The sequence below is a fragment of the Eubalaena glacialis genome, chromosome 17 (assembly GCF_028564815.1).
Source record: "Eubalaena glacialis isolate mEubGla1 chromosome 17, mEubGla1.1.hap2.+ XY, whole genome shotgun sequence".
NCBI classification, from domain to species: Eukaryota; Metazoa; Chordata; class Mammalia; order Artiodactyla; family Balaenidae; genus Eubalaena; species Eubalaena glacialis.
The window spans coordinates 76,088,011-76,101,866 of NC_083732.1; positions in this window are offsets into that span (position 1 = coordinate 76,088,011).

The window sequence follows — 13,856 nt, forward strand, 5'->3', positions numbered from 1 at the left end:
CGGTGGTAGGAGGGTGCTTGTCCACTGGGCAAAATATTGGATTTGCTATTTCCTGAGATTCACCATCAAAGATCTTTTCCACAGACTGCAGGTTTCTGAGGTGGAGGGAAGGAATAACGAACTGATTAATTCTTTCACTGCCAATTCAAGGAGGACTTCATTTGAACTTGGAGGTACCTCAAAGGGACCCCAAAAATCCTCTGGTCTGTGGATGGCAAATCATATCATATATGATACCAACCCCTTAGTATCTATGGCAAGCATCACCAATCATACATACTTTTCCACCAAGCCTGTCTGTGGCTTCAAAATGATTTTCGACACAGAGACTCAGACTTTTGATTCACAACTTATTGGAGTTGGCATTGAGGTGACTCATGAAGTAAAGAGAGATGTAGTAACTTTCTAAAAATCACACAGAAGTTGGCAACAGAGCTAAAACCAAAATTGAGGGAATCAGTCAGTGGTTCCAAAGCAAAAGGAACCCCTCTGGAAGGCTTGATGTAGGTTGGGCAAGTGATGTGGTCCTGTGCCCTAAAGACAAGTGGTGTGTCTCACAGTTTGGCTGAGGGCATGCTCTGGCATTTAGGAAGGTCTTGAATTTGGGGGTTACGACATACTCATTTCTCAGTGGCACCAAATTGCCATAAAATGCAGTTAGGATCCTGGGCCCTAGAAACAGGCAGGTAGATGTTTCAGTCTGTTCAGACACTGAGTGGCTGGGCGAACTTGGGCAGGTTGTTACGCTGCTTAATAAAGTCTCAGTTGCTTCCTTTGCAGAATAGAGAATAGTGTTTTTGAGGTGAGATTAGATGACCCCTGTGAAGCTTTGAACACAGTATACAGTGGGTATCGTAGGTATTGCCCAACTTTGGGTCCCACACGTTGTCAGGAAAAAAAGTTTTAGCAGCTTAAGAGTAAGATGAAAGGAGTACCTCCACATTCTCCAGCAACCCAGTTCTAATTCTGGCTTTTCTGCTCTCAAATGTTTTGATTTGGGGTGAATCACCTTGCTCTCTGGTTCTCAGTTTTCTGAGTGGGAAGATTGGAAAAAGATCTTAAAGTCTCCTTTCATCTCTAAACTCTTACGATTCTATGTTCTCTCACTATATGAGTCCTCAGAATTTTGTTTCTTGAGCTATCTTCCTCAGTTGAGAAAAAATTAGGAGGAGGGCCACTAACCAGTTTTATTTTGGGTGTAATGGCCAGTCACCCTTGCACATGGCATTTGAGATGACTCTCCATGAGCAAAGTCTGCTCCAAGTATGACTTCAGCCTGCTAGCCCCACAAAGCCATTGGCTGCTGCCAGCAGAAATGGAGGATAATTCCAGCCTTGAGGCAACTGTTTCATTATAATTCATCGACATGGGGGGGGGGGAGGGGCATGTCCCTAGGGCATATCCTTGTGCCCACCCCAAAGAGGTTATCCTAGGTAAAGGCTCTCTAAGGAGAAATATTGATAGAAATGTATGGCAGAACTGTAGCTTCCAACTTCCAGGCAAAGAGCCACCACAAGCAAAGTGAAAAAGCAGAAAAAATCTTCTGGGTGTTTTTTGGAAGGTAAGTACCTTGGTCATTTCTTTTTGGACCATAAATCACTTTATGCCAAGCCTGGTTGCTGGGTGCTGGACATACAGAGATGGCAAAGATGCAAAACTATGGTCCCCTTTTTTAAGGAGATCACAGTTTACTAGGGCAGGTATACCAGTAACTAAGGCAACCTTATTACTGTAATACATAATGTCATGGGCATTTGCCTACAGATTAAAATTATGATTTTAGCAAGAGAAGTTGTCATCTACTTCACATTATGGATGGAAATGATAAATTATCCAGAGTCACTAAGCAGAGCTTCCCTTAGAAGAGCATAATTCAATTAGTCTCGCCAATGATGACTTCCCCTTATAGGAGGATACAAGGGAAGAAGGCTTGACTGTATTGGAAGAAAAGAGAGCCAAGACCTGGGAGAAAGAGCATCACCAGAAAGACAAGAAGTGGATTGTTTCTGAGTTGATAATGTGGAAGTTTCTAGAAATTGTCCTCACTTAGGTGCCCTGAGACTAGTCTGTGCTGCTAGCTGTATGTGAAAACCAAAAGATCTAATTGCTAGAGCTATATTCCTTTTGGCTGTAGCCTAGTAGATGTTTTCCTGCTAAACTGTAGCTCCTTGGAATTTTCTGGAGCTACTTTTTTTTTTTTTTTTTAAATTCCTGGACCTACCTATAGAATAGATTGAAAGGCAAGGAAAGCTCCTTACCTCTTCTTAAGTCAGTTAATCTACGCTAGGGTAACAATAAACACTAATATAGCAGCGACTTAACGCAAGTTTCTCACCCGTATCCCAGTCCAGTGAGAGCTGGGTTGCTCACCTTCATCCTGAAACCCTGCCCCTGGAACTCATTTTACATTGCCTTGGAAAGGAAAAGAGGGCTGGAGGGTCAGGTTTTTATTTATTTATTTTTTTAAAGTCTTTATTGAGTTTGTTACAATATTGCTTCTGTTTTATGTTTTAGTTTTTTGGCTGCAAGGCATGTGGGATCTTAGCTCCCCGACCAGGGATCGAACCCACACCCCCTGCACTGGGAGGCAAAGTCTTAACCACTGGACCGCCAGGGAAGTCCCGAGGGTCAGGTTTTTAAAGACCATGCCTAGAGTGCCTTACATCATTTCCATGCACATTGCTTTGTCCAAAAGTCAGTCATATGACCCCAACCTACTTGCAGTGGAGATTGGGAAATGTCTTGCTACTTTCTCAAGGAGAGAAAACAGTGTGGGGAACACATAGCATTTGTTCCTGCCATACTCCCATGTTTACCCCAAGCATTTCTCCAATCCTTTGTTACATGGTCCCAAGCCCTTTGTATTTTCTGCAGATGAGACTTGAATACCTGTGTGTTTCTGATCTGACTTGAAACAATCAAGCAGCAACACAGTTTCCCTAAGTATTGTTCTACAACAGTCCCAATCCCCACTGCCTTATGCCACTAAAGAAAGAGGAAAATGAAAAGTCTTTGATTCCAAAGGCCTTGTACAATTCAGCTGGAGCTCTTCTGCAGGACACCAAGTTATTATAACATCTGTGGCCATCATTGGAGCCATGGAATTCCCTGCAGCTGGGGTTTGGACGCAACCTGCCCAGGCCAGCTTCTGTCAATCCACCAGCATCCCTATGCCATAGAAAGTACACCGAAGTGAGACCAAGCCAAGTGGACCACCTCCCATCCAAAGGCACTTAGAGTCACCTGAGACCCCAAACTTTGTAGAAGATAGAACAAAAGAAACGTGGAGAGGTCTGAACTGCTGGTTCTCTAGCTCTTAGATAGGTGAGGGAGAAATAGAAACTCTAAATTTGTGCATTCTTAGTATAGAAAGGGGTACATTCATTGTACCACAAACTTAGTGGTACAATGAATAGAAATAGAAACTCTAAATTTATGCATTCTTAGTATAGAAAGGGGTGCATTCATTGTACCACAAACTTAGCATAGAAAGGGGTACATTCATTGTACCACAAACAGGGAAAAACTCTAGTTATAGTAATGTGATCCCATTAAATGTTAATGTAATGTAGAAAGAGAAGTTTTCATGGAGACAAAAACGTGTTAAAACTTTAAAAAAAGAGTAAGATTTTGCCAAGTTGTTCTGGGAAAGGGGGGAGGGAGAAAGCACAATTCAGGCAGAGGAGTAGCATATGGCATGGAATTATGAAAGAGTGTACTCCTTACCCCTTGGGAATAATCTGGAGGCCAAAAGCTAAATTATTCACCCCAAAAGAATCTGATGACCTTTACATTGGCTTATTGGAGCTTCAGAGTCACTCTCTGATCCATGATACTCCCTTGCAGAGTGGCTGTCAATGACCTGAAGGAAAAGACAGAGCAGAGCATCTGGGGACACTGACCATAGGCTGATTTGACCTCAGAAAGGTCAGAGGGTGGTCTTGTGGTGGGTCCCTAAGACAAACCCATGCGAGAGCAGCCACAAAGAGCCAGAGGGAAAGCCACGCCTCCCTTGGTATGAAAAGGTGGACAAGAGGGTCTTCTCCATTCATAGAAGAAAGAAAAGACTCTTGGGCAGTGCTTCATAATAAACATAAAGAGAAAGACCAGGAAAACGATACCTGCCCTTCACATGGCTTTCAGAATCGGATTTTATTTACTCTTCTTTCAAGTAACATGAAGCAAGGGTACCACATCTTTTTGAGTACTCAACACTTGATGGTTTAGTCCTCACAAGAATTCTCAAAGTGAGCACCGACATTTCCATCTTATTGATAAGGAAACTGGGGCTTTGAAAGTGTGAAGGATTTGTCCATGGTCTCCCAGTTTGTCTGGGGAAGAGCCAGGATCACACACAAGATGATCTGGGTCCAAAGCCCAAGCCATGTTCACCAAGTGGTCAGAATGAGCTACTGTACATCCTGGGAGTCTGACAAAGGCTTGGAGTGAAAATAAACGCCATTGGCTGGTTTCCTTTTGCTGAAAGGAGCATGTGGGAGAAGGGACAGTTAAGGTATCAGGGAGTTAATCAAAATTTACATTTTTCTTTCCCCTCGGGAAGGGATCATGGAGCATTCTCCAGCTTTTTCTCTAGAACATATTCTAATAACCTTTTTCTCCACTCGGCTTCAATCTTATTTTAATTTCTGGGTTCTTTTCATGCTGAGCATATTACGACATTCCAGCTCGCATGTCACCCATCTGCCTCAGCAGGGTGTCTTGAGGGCTTGAACGCACACTGTGGTAGAGGAAAGGTTAGCACTAATTTCCTGTGATAAAGGAAGAATTTGCTTACCAAATATTAAGCAGGAAAGTTCATTGCATTCATATGGTAGCTTACCTGTTCCTCTGTAGAATGGAACACGACTTAGTATTTTATTACCACCTAATTTCTTCTGTAAATGAATGAACACTTTCTGAATTTAATTCAACTAAACAAACATTTATTGTGAGTCCACTCTGCAACAGACTCTGCTGTATGAGGGAATACAAAAAATGAGTAAGCATAGTCTCTGCATTCAAGACTTGACAGTTCAGTTGAGTAAAGTCAGTAAGTAAGTGAACAGCGTTCTGTGCAGTGGGGGTTAAAATAAAGATCTTTGGGTTCACTTAACAAGTCATTGAAAACCATCCATAAATACTGAATTGGCTGACCGCTAAAGTAACGAGTCTTTTTTAGGTATGGCTATTGAGTGTGATTTTTTTGTTTGGTGGCTATAAAGAAATACCTTGCACGCACGAGCTTTGATACTAGCCACAGCTCTTTCCTGAGGACAGAATGTCATACAACCACTGAAAATGATGCCAGAATTTATAGAGTACTTGTTATAAGCCAATTATGTCTAACAGTAAGTGCTCAATGAATGTTAACTATTCTTTTTTTTTTTAACATCTTTATTGGAGTATAATTGCTCTACACTGTTGTGTTAGTTTCTGCTGTATAACGAAGTGAATCAGCTATACGTATACATATATCCCCATATCCCCTCCTTCTTGCATCTCCCTCCCACCCTTCCTATCCCACCCCTCTCTAACTATTCTTATAGAGCTTTAATTAATCCCCAAGCAACACTAGGTGGTAGATATAGTTATCACCCCGATTTTGCAGGTGAAGAAACTGAGACTAAGAAAGTTAATTAACTTGCCCAGAATCACACGAGATTTGTGGATCCATCTGACTTCTCCTAAGCTTGTTTTAAGCTTTATTAGGGCTGACCTGGGGATTGTTTAGCACCCCCTTAAGGTGTGCCCTTTCTGACATCTGTAACAAAATCCCTGTGTATTCAACAAGGTCTCTACACTCTGGCTGGCATGAACTCAACCAATTCCCCAGCTCTATGTGAGCTTTGGCAATTTTTTAGCGTAGAGCTCCCTGATAATTCTTCTTTCCATAAAGTTGCTCTTTGCCTAGTCTCATGGAGTTTCATCATATGCAAGTAGAAATTGCTATTCATGGTGTCACAAGGGGACCTCGTGCAGATTTCTGGAGCACTTCATCTTCTCCCGTACTTTAACAAATCCCAGATGCCTCTTCTCCCCTAAATAGTCTCTTCCTCCTCAACTCAGGAGACGGCCAGGCTCTTTTAGAGCTTGCCTCTTACCCCACAGTTTATAAATTGTCCCTAGGCAAAAAGCCAGGATGATTGTAGGGCTAACCTAATTTGTTTCCTTTATTTGGGGAATCACAGTCCTACACTTCCTGTGGTCCAGTATTTGAAATTGTTGTTTTAAATATTTCATACCATTTTCTAGTGGTTTGTGATAGGGAAGTATGAAAAAGGTTACTTCTTCATGGCTGGCAGCAAATGTTTTCCCATCATGTAACAATATTCATGGTGTTTTGAATGAAAAAAGTACATTTTAATGAAACATGTACAGTCTAGTCCTATTATGGAAAAATATAAATATATGTGAGGAAAAGATCCCAAAAGATATAACATGAAATGTTAATAGTGGTTTCTAGGTGGGTAAGATTGTAGCTGTTTTATTTTTTCTTCTTTTGGTCTCTGATTGGAAACATACATTACTTAAGTAACATAAAAAGGAAAACTTCAGGGAAAAATTAAATGGTAAAATATACACTACTCAAAAGCAAAACTATATCTAAAATATGCCATCTATGCTCATTACTAGAGTTGCATTATACCAATCAGAATCAAGGATATTCTACTAGAAAACTTAATGGCACAATTTATGCATCCAAGAATCAGTTACTGCTCTTTACTTTAATTCAATTTTTTTTCTTTTTCTCAGACTGAAAAAATTTGACGCAAAGTGTTCCTTAATTGTTCACAATAGCTTCCTAAAATTTCAGCAATGCCTCCTTCTTACAAAGAGCTTCTGCTAAAGGTTGCTTTTGACACATTTGTCCCTCTAAACCAAAAAAAAAGTTTTTAATTATATCAATCATTTGTTTAAAATTTGCTGTTCTATTTTTTTCCCTTTCACTCTGGCCTGTTCGATCCTGAGAAGAAAGGAGTTGAAATTTACTACTACTGATCAGACACTGTAGTCTCTTTCATAAACTTTGTCCTATCTGATCCTCAAAACAACTCTGCAAAGTATTTTTAATTCCCATTTGATAGGTGGAAACTAAGTCTTAAGAGGCAAAAAGACCTTCCCCAAAACCAATAAGCAGTGGATCCAGGACTGAGCTTTGGACTCCAGATGTACTTTTCAACTTAACTGAGAGACTATGACAGAGGAATTAGGTAGAATTTCACCTCCCCCACCACTAATCTCCACCACAGTTTTATAATTTTCTAGCTAGTTCATTCACTCACACACACAAAAATGTGGCTCTGTCCTCTTCAAACCATGTGTCTGAGTACAACACTGCATAGTACACATACCAAAATAGGGAGATTAGCTTAGTCCCTGAACAAGTCTTATATTCAGATTTGTGAAGCCATTTTTATTGTGATCATTATCTTCCTTCTGCTTCCATAGCACTTGGTTAATTCATTTATATATAATCTTTTATTGAAAAACATTTACCTAGCAAGGGTTATGGTTGAGATCCTGGTTATATAGTAATAAGTAAGACTGGATTCCTAACTCTCAACAGAATCTAATGTGAAAACACTTGCACATAGTGTGGTATGAATGATGTTAGAAGTAGGCATGGAGGGCTAGCAGTGCACAAAGAAAAGACCCCTTATTGAATCTGGAGAGGTGATCAGAGATGACTTCTTGGAGAAGATCGTGACTGAGTCAAATCTTAAAAGATAAATATAAGTTAGGCAGGTAAGATAGGAAAGAGGATTCAGGTACTGGAAATATCAAGAAAAAGTATTTGTAAGCATGAAAAATACAGTTTATTTGAAAACTCATAAGAACTTTAATCCGGCTGAAGGAAAGGTAAAATGGTAGAATGGTGAGAAAGAGGATGGAGAATTTGACACAAGGTAGATCTTAGGCAAGATGGCAATAGTGGAAAGTTTAGATCTTAAACTAAAGACTGAGTTTTCATTGAAGACTTTCAGGAAACAAACAATGTGATCAGGTTTCCTCTTGGTGAAATCATTTAGGAACTCAAGTGGACAAACTATTCACAGGTACCAGGGGTTAGGACTTCAACATATCTTTTTGAGGGGCACAAGTCAACCCAAAATAGAAGGTATCCAGAGGAAAGAATTTGTAAACAGTGTAAGATTCCATTGAAAGGGCAAAGATATGTCTGTTGGATTCAGCAACAAGGAGGTCATTAGGTCTTTAGGATAATCAGTTTCAATGGTGTGTGTTACCAATGGGGCACCAAGAACTGTATGGCACAGTGCCTCCTCGATGGAGCTCAAGAAGTCAGACAAAGATTCAAAGGAGGGCAACCCTTGGAGGGTCACAGAAAGCTTCCAGGAAGGGGTGATAACTGAACTAAGTTTGAAAAGATAAGCAAGAACAAGCCATTCAAAGTAGAGGAAAAAGCATTTCATCCTGGAAGAACAGGGTGGGCAAAGACGCAAAGCACAGAGAAAGCATAGTTTATGAAAAGCTGTAAAGTAATTCAGCATAGATGAAGAGTAGAGAATGAGGTGGGTAGAGGGCAGAAAACATGACCAATCAGGATTCAAATGCAGGACTTCAGAATTGCCTCTTCCCACCGTGTCTCTCTCCCAGCTTCTTTTTTGTCCTGGCCCAGTTTAGGAAAATGTTTTGTGGGGATTCCATTAGGTTCAGCTTTCACTTGCTGTAAAAGCATGGACTGGCATATGCCACAAAGCAGCTCAGCCAGCAGATATGCAAGGTCAGAAGATGACTTTCTGTCAACATTCATCCCCATTCTGCGTCCCCTGCCCCCCACAGCATTAACAAGAAAATAAGAATGCCTGCCCAGCTGTCCCGCTTGATGTCACTGGGTAAATTACTTTTATTAAGGATCTGTAATTGTTCTTCACTGAGCTGTGACCTAAATTTAGTGGTGCTGAGGAGGGAGCCCCAGCCAACAGGATTTCCCTGAGAACACGATGAAGTTCCTGTATCAATTCAATTCATTAACTAGAAAGAGAAAACAAACACTGACTGTTTTTTTCCCATTCTTCAGTGAATCATTTGTTTAGCTTGACCAGAATTTTTCTAAGATCCAGTCTGAGAGTCTGTCAGAAAAAAGGAGACAGCAGAGCTTATTCAAATTCTTCCTGAGGCATTAACTCTGAGGCAGAAACCAGATTAAATTAAATGAATCTGACTTTCCTGCTATTAAGGGCCTGGGTTTACTCACTGGGTATTTTCACCCTGAGGGAAAGAAATGCCCTCAACCTAGATGACTTGGGGTGAAATGAAGGGGAATCAACTTGTCTTGCCATCAGAGGAGGAAAAAAAGAGGAAAAAGGAGAGAGAAAAAGAAAAAAAGTAAAATACAAAGCTAGAAAAAGCCCCCAGTGAAATGCCTGTGCTGTAATAAAGTTCTTCAGAAGGAATGGAACTAATATAAATGCTCAATACTTAACAAAAATATCCTTTAATCATAACAGCCCAGCTGAGGCTGAGAGGTAAAGTAATTTGCCTAAGGACACAGAGCTTCTAAAGAACTGAGCCAAGATTTAAAGCCATGTCTTCTGACTTCAACTCTAGTGTTCCTTCACCCCAACACTAAGTCTTGGCTTTTGACAGAGTGGACCGCTGACCAAAGATGGTCAGGAAGGTCTTGAAATCTCATAGATTGATGTTCACACAGATGAGAAGCAAAACAACCCTCACCTTGAACATCCTCCTTCATCTTGGAACAGTCCCCCAAAAGAATCACTCCTTTTGGCTACTTCTGTTGCTCTGGCTGGAGCCACCTGATAACTACAAAAGCATATAGAATAGAGAGGAAAGTCTACAACATACCCTCAATAAGTTTAGTCTTTAGTCAGAAGGCTATGAGATATACACATCCTGATGTTAATTTACATTGGCATATTGTCACTGATATTATCTCAGTTGAGTTTCACAGCAAATTTATGATACAGATTGAGGAGATGACATTATCCTCATTTTACAAATGAATTAAATAGAGCTTCAAGGGTTGAGTCACTAGTCCAAGTTCACAAAGATGGTGAATGGCAGAACCTAGTATAAAACCCAGTGCACCTGGCTTCTAGTCTAGTGTTTCAGCCAGTGTACTGTAATGATTGTCAAGGTTGCTTTAAGATTGCATAAGTCCTATGTCAAAATACAACTCAAGTTGGGGCTTTGGAGTCAGAAGACGGGTCTACTTGGGAAGAGGTATCACAGGATCTTGGAAAAAGAGCCTCCATGTATGAGTCAGATCTGGGGTCTCATCCTATATTAGTCAGGTTGGGCTTCTATAACAAAATACCATAAACTAGGTGGCTTAAACAACCGAAGTGTGTTTATCACAGTTCTAGAGGTTGGGAAGTCCAAGATCAAGGAGCCAGCTCCAAGGTCAATTCAGTTCCTGGTAAGAATTCTCCTGATTTTCAGATGTCCACCTTCTTGCTGTGTCCTCACATAGCAGAAAGAGATCATCTCTCTCTTGATTCTTCTTATAAGGGCACTAATCTCATTCATGAAGACTCCCCCCTCATGACCTAATCTCCCCAAAGGTTCCACCTCCAAATACCATTATGTTGGGAATAAGGCTTCAACATACGAGTTTTGGAAGGACATAAACATTCAGTCCATAGTACATTCCATCTCTGCACTTACATGGCTTAGCAACAAGTAATTTAACCTTTTTTGGTCTCAGTTTCCAAATCTGTAGAATGAAAGGTACAGTTGCAGAGAGTATAAAGTCTACATTGCCTACATTACGTGACAATTTTCCAGAGACTCAATGAGACTTTTTAGGTAAAAGTGGCTTCATGAACCCCAGCACCATCTTAAATGTTGAGAGTACTTGTTGGCTTATTGAGAGTGTTCACGGGCATGTATCCCAACTGACCCTCACAAGAAACCTAGACAGGACAGGCATTACTTCCTTCCAATCCACAGATGAGGGAACTATGAAGTGTTATTTTTACTCCTCATTTCTGGGGGTGGGCGGGGTATGGGGTATTATAATATTCTTTTTTCCTCCTCATTTCTTAAAGTAAAAAAAAAAAAAAAAATTGAGCTTGGGTATGTTAAGGGGTTTCATCCAGAGTCAATATGATATAGATTAACCTTGAAGTTAGAGCAAAGTCTTCTATCTCTAGAGTAGAACCACAAACTTGGATACCCTTAGGGTTTATGTTGCCAGATGGGGAACATAAATGAATGAAGTGGGCTGCAATAAGATGGCAAATGAAATGCTTCTGCAATAAGATGAAATGCGTCTCATCTTAGTATTAGGAAGGCAATAGGGAGTGGGTGGGGCCTGTAGAAAACTGGAGAAAGTATGGCTCAGTTAAAAGAGAGTAACAGCAACTCAGCTCCAGCCAACTGTTGCCATGAAACATTAGGTCCAGAGTTTTCAGAACGTCCGGTTGTCTTCAGTAGAAGCCATAGGTCTATATTTTTATGCAGAATAGTCTCAATTTGAAAATATGGGCAATTAACTCAAATGCAAAGCATTTTTGACTCAGCACTGTACATTCCAGATACAATACATCTCTGGTCCACGTGCTCTGGAGACAGTATGCTTCCTGCTCTCACATACTGTTTCAAACCAAGTTATGGCCACTTAAGTATACATTGAGAAAACACTGTAGTGCAGTGATTATAAGCATGTACTCCAGACCAAATGGTCTAGGTTCAAGTCCTAGCTCTGACATTAACTAGGTGAATGGCCTTGGGCAAATCACTTTACCTCCCCTTATACTTCTGTTCTCCCATCTGTAAAATGGGGATTTTAACTGTACTTACCTCTTTTGATGGCTGTCGATATCAAATGGCTTGATATATATAAAACACTTAAAACAATTCCTGACACGTAATAAGAGCTATGTACACATCAGTGCTTATTAGAGCTCCCATCTCACTATGAAGATCTCCTAGAAAAATATCTTTCCCCACATAGCAACACAATCATACTTACTCTGTAGTCAATGTTAGTGTCACATTATCATACATTCCTTATGCTTAGAGTAGCCTGATGTTCTTCTGTTTATCCTGACCCTGGGAAAGACAAAGAAGCATAAAACACATCCTTAGGGAACTTACAATTTAACTGGGAAAGATCACCCAGTTTCCCCAAAACCTAAGCCGGGCGTCTCTATTCACAGCTGCACTGAAAAGCTTCCTTCCTGGCTTGTGTCTCCAAAAAGGGGAAACTATTGCAAGGTCTCTAAGAGGAAGGAAAGAGGACCTTTTTAATTAGCTTTCTCTTTTGAATGACGCCATCACAGACCTGATTCATTTCCATGAATTGAAGAAAAAAAAAAGTGGGGTGGGTGGTAGGCTCTCTGTGAAGGAATGAGTGAAAACTGTCAGGAGAGCACAGATCAGAGGAAAGCTGAAGTTGGAGAAAACAGCCATGTGAACTTGGCTGTCTGCCATGATCCAAGTTCAGTCCAGGAGATGACGTCAAAATCTAAATTTAAAATGGAGGTGGCAAAATGTCTGCCTCCGTGGTTGGAAACTGGAAGCCAAAAGAGTGCTGGAAATGTTGGTCTGATCCTCGTGTTTCAGAATGTACCAAGTGGTGTATCTGGAAGTTTTCATGAAAGGGTCCCTTGTTTGTAGACCTATTTCTCTCTGTGATATTCCACAGGGAGATTTTCTGCTTTCAGGCCATTTTGTGTCACGTGTGTGTGTGATAAATATATGAAATTACACAAGCCTAAGGCAGCCTATTAAATGCATACTATGGTCTCCTGAAAACTTTTACATCTTGACAAATCAAGGAAGGACCAGGTCCATAGAGTTGGGAGGCCATCCCATTTCTCTAGTACTTTCCATGTGCCGGGTGCAGTATTAATGCATTTAATACTTTACCTATCTACCTTCAAGCCAATCCCCTGAAGTAGGTGTTATGAATTCCACATTATAGATGCAGAGGCTGATCCAGATAAGTTTACTAATTTCACATGGCCACATAGCTACTGAGTGGGATTTACGTTAGGTCTGACTTGTTTAAAAACCTGTGTTCTTTTCATTGCCCCTTTTCCCTCCAAAACAAACAAACAAAAAAGGTAAATCATCAAAAAGGGTTGTGCTATAGACTCTGTAAAATAAACTAGCAGAAACCTCAATTAGAGTTAGGATACCAGAAGGGGGATCTCTCATACCCTGTGACTATAGAGCCCAACAGGAAGAAGAAAGTCTCCTCTTCTTTTTTGGCAAGGACTCAGCCAATGAAAAGCACTCCTGACTTCCTTCTCTTCTCTATAAAAGTGCTCTTCTTTTCTTACCGTGTGAAGGGACTTGCGTGTGACTTGCCATGGTTGCCAAACCCAAATTACAATTCTCTGCAGATCCCAAATAAACCCATCTTTGCTGGAGAAATACCTGGAAATCTATTTCAGGTCAACAACTCCAAATAAGGGCATCTACTTCCCAACTAGTTTCTTACCTACAGTGTCTCTTTCCTCCAATCCATCCTCCACACTGCAGCCAGAATGTTCTCCTTCTAAAATATATTTGCTATTAAAGCTTTGACTGCCTAAAAGACCTTCCAATAGTTCCCCATTGCCCACAAGATAAATGGAAAATGTCTTAGCAAGATCCTTCTCAACCTGTTGCCAGCCTGCCTCTCTAAGCTCATCTTCTCCCTAAAACGCAGCCAGTATCAAGAACACAGGAGGTTACTGACCATTCCCCAAAACACCATTCATCTTCATGCCATTGAGTTTGTTCACTTCTGCTGGACAACTTCTACTGACTTTGCAAGACCTAAAGCAAAAACTCTGTCCTCAGTAAGATTTCACTGACCTACCATTGTTCACCCAAATTCTCTAGCTGGATACCATCCTTCCCACTTCTGTGAGGCCATG